This window comes from Pseudorca crassidens, chromosome 20, assembly GCF_039906515.1.
Source record: "Pseudorca crassidens isolate mPseCra1 chromosome 20, mPseCra1.hap1, whole genome shotgun sequence".
Taxonomy (NCBI): domain Eukaryota; kingdom Metazoa; phylum Chordata; class Mammalia; order Artiodactyla; family Delphinidae; genus Pseudorca; species Pseudorca crassidens.
In genome coordinates, this window is record NC_090315.1 from 49,525,515 (window position 1) to 49,529,356 (window position 3,842).

A 3,842-nucleotide genomic window follows, 5' to 3' on the forward strand; every position below is an offset into this window, starting at 1 on the left:
GACGTCAGTTTCCGTCCGGGGCGAGACGTCACCGTCCGCGCGGCGCCACGCAGGGCCTAACATCGGGCTTCGCTTCCACTCGTCGTGCCCCGCTTCCTCTCGTCGTGCCCAGCTTCCTCTCGTCGCGCCCATACCCGCTTCTTCTGCGGACTTCCCCGGGAGCCACCTCATCGTGCTTGGAAATCCGTAAGTTCTATGGGGTTAAACTCGTAGACCTCACTTCTTTGCCTTACGTCACTCTGAAGTAACCTAAATTTTATTTTTACGTCTGCCACGTCTCATAATAAATGCGTTAAGTCTCTGAGCTGTAAAGCCTTGCGCAAAGCAAAGTCCTAGGAGAAAACTATATGATGCCAGTTTCTGCTGTTAACGAACGAGATAACGTGTAAGACAGCAAAAAAGAAAGCGAAACCAAACGCCCTAAACCCCCATAATTCCACCACAAAAAACAAAAACAAAAAAGCCCCCAGCGTTTTCTTTACCTTCTGGGTCCTTCTAATTTCTGTACATATGCATCGTAGCACAGGTGTTTTACATAGTCCTAAACAAAGTACACATACAATTTTAAATTTAACTTTTTATACGGCTAAGTATTTTTTAAAGTCATTTGTCGATTTAATGTCATTGTAGTCCGTCAGTCTCATATCACGTAAATTACCTAAGTCCCCTTTCTCCCCGCCCGTTAGGGATATAGGTTTTTTCCATGTTTTATTATTAATTGATAACACTTAAGTGAGCATTCCCACCCTGTCAAAAATCATCTTACTTGTTTGCTTCCAGTTTACTTTTTGTCTCTCCCCACTAAAATATTAACTCTTCAAACAAGAGCAAAGATCTTATCTGTCTTAATCACAGTTGATTGAAGAACCTAGAAAAGTGCATGACACATGGTAGACACTCAATAAATATTTTTTAATGCATGGCTGAATAGACTAATGAAGATTTTAGTTCAAAATGTGTTACTCCTGACACATTTCTAATCATTGCAACATTTATGTCAAAATGTATGAATGAGGGACTTCCCTGCTGGTCCAGTGGCTAAGACTCCGAGCTCCTAATGCAGGGGGCCAGGGTTTGATCCCTGGTCGGGGAACTAGATCCCACACGCATGCCGCAACTAAAAAAAAAAAAAAAAAAAGATCCCACATGCCGCAACAAAGATCCCACGTGCCACAACTAAAACCTGGCGCAGCTAAAATAAATAAGTAAATAAATATTTTTTAAAAAAGGATAAATTGTCAGTAAGCACAAGAAAAAGAGCTCATTAAAAATCATTAGTTATTAAGGAAATGCAAATCAAGGTCACAGTGAGATACCACTGCACACTGGATAGAATGGCTGAAATTAAAGATTGACCCACCACGTGTTGGTAAGGTTGTGGAATGTTAAAAAAAAAATCAGAGGCACTTGTTAAAGATGATAATGCAAACTTTACTTAGGACCATTGCCATAAGTATAAGGATGACTGCAATGGGATTTTGCACCAGAGGAGAAAAATTTGGCTCAATTCTAAATACAGCATGTGCAAGTGGGAATTTATAGCCAAGGAACAGGGGAGTGGATGGAAAATTACTAAGAGGAAACATCAGGGGTAAGGAGAGTTTTTGTTAAACTGATGTAACAGGATTCTTGCTGAAGACAGGCCAGGATGATCAGATGACACCTGGGAGATGGTGGAGGATGAAGAACCGGACCAGATATTGAGGGCGATCAGATATCAAGGGTGGGCGGTTCTTGTTAAAAGTAGATTTTACAAGTGCACAGATGGTCCTAGGAGAAGTTTCAGGAGCCTGACTAAATGTTGGTCAAGCAAGGAAACTGTCAGGAGCAACTGGAACTCTCTTAAGCCTCTGGAGAGAAGGTAAAATGGTACAATGGTTTTGTATAACTGTACTGCAGTTTCTCAAGATGTTAAGCGTATACTTACCCTGTGATCCAGCAGTTCTACTCCTAGTTACTATCCAAGAGAAATGAAACATAAAGACTTGTACACAAATGTTCACAGCAGATTTACTCATAATAGTCCTAAACTGGAAAGAATCCAAATGTTCATCAACAGGAGAATGGATAGGGGCTTCCCTGGTGGCACAGTGGTTAAGAATCCACCTGCCAACGCAGGGGACACGGGTTCGAGCCCTGGTCTGTGAGATCCCACATGCTGCGGAGCAGCTAAACCCGTGCACCACAACTACCGATCCTGCGCTCTAGAGCCCACGAGCCACAACTGCTGAAGCCCGTGCACCTAGAGCCCGTGCTCCGCAACAAGAGAAGCCACTGCAATGAGAAGCCCGTGCACCGCAATGAAGAGTAGCCCTCGCTCGCCGCAGCTAGAGAAAGCCTGTGCGCAGCAACAAAGACCCAACACAGCCAAAAATAAATAAATAACAGGAGAATGGATAAATAAATTTTGGTATATTTATTAAATGGAATACTTCTCAGCAATAAAAAGGAACAAACTACTGATACACATGATGAAATAGATGAATCTTACAGACATTATGTTGAAGGAAAGATGCCAGACACAAAAGATGCATACTGTATAATCCATTTGTATGAGAGTCAGTGTAAGCAGCTCTTTGCAGGAGACCGCCCTCAGCAGGAAGCCCCTTTTCTTGTCACTTTAGTAAAGCTGTATAGTAACTAACTTTTAAGCCCAGCACCCCCATGCTCTACTCATCAACGGCCCAAGCACACCTTTCAAATCTTTTAGTCACACAAAACCTTGCCTAACTTGTTGGTCCTTTCCACAGATCAAAGAAGTAGAAAAGAAGAATAAGTGATTAACAGACGACCAGATCTCTTCCCTAGCTTCCCCTTCAGTAATCTCCCAAATAAACTCTGTGACCAAACTGTGTGAACACGATCACATCTCGAGGAAGATCACAAGAAGCTGAGGAGCCGGCACACAGTGGGGGATGGCGACGACCCATCTCAATGATTAACAGAGATTACTTCCCTCCTTTCCTTTAAAAGTTTCATGAGCAGAATCTTTGGAGGTGGTTTTTGGGGTACGTTGAGTCCACCATCTCCCCAGATTGCTGGCATTCTGATTAAAGGCACTTTTCCTTTTTACCATTTGTTAGTATTGATTTTGTAAGCAGCAAGCAGCAGGACCCCCATTCGATAACAGTGAAAATGTTCTGTTTTTTTTGTATAATGTTGTGTATCTTAATTGGAGTGATGGTTACACATGTGTGTACAATTGTCAAAACTCAGATTTATACACCTAATATTTGTGCATTGTACATCTATGTATAATGTCAGTTAAAAATAAAACAAAGCAATGTAATGAGAAAAAGTGTAAAAAATAGAGGTAGTAATAAATTTATTTTTACTTAAAAAAGTGGGGGGAGGGTAAGAATGTTTTGTCAGTTCTTAACTACTGATCAAAACAGAGGGCATGCACACATTATGCTTACAGAAGTAAGAATGCCAAACGCCATATTGTCTTCCCAAGTGACTAGTCTAATTTCCAGCACATCACCAATGGAGTTACTGCTTAGAGACTACATTGTTTATTAGGAGACAGCACCACAGTCTAACTCCACGTAAGGCAGCAACACTGAGGGAGACTGCTAGTTGGTTATCTAAGGGGAAAATGCTCCTTCTGTCTTACTATTATAACAATCGCTTAAAAAAAAAATCTAGATCTTGAGGCAACTATCCCTCTTACTCTTTTTTATCTCAAACACAGCAAAACTTTTCATGACAGTCAAAAGCAGCAATATCAAGACTCAATTTAAAGTTATTATGGAGGCAGAGGATCTTGCTTAGAACAAATATTGACGTTTGGGTGCCCACTACCCTCTTTCCACTGCTGTTTCATTACGAAGTGCAGCTGC

At 41.5% G+C, this 3,842-nt stretch overlaps 1 long non-coding RNA gene across 1 annotated transcript; it reads left to right on the forward strand.

Moving 5' to 3' along the window:
• Positions 1-29: 29 nt before the first annotated feature.
• On the forward strand, positions 30-3,072 carry LOC137215607 (uncharacterized). The gene is made up of 2 exons (XR_010939345.1): positions 30-186; positions 2,751-3,072. It is a non-coding gene; the product is annotated as an uncharacterized lncRNA (long non-coding RNA).
• Positions 3,073-3,842: the final 770 nt, after the last annotated feature.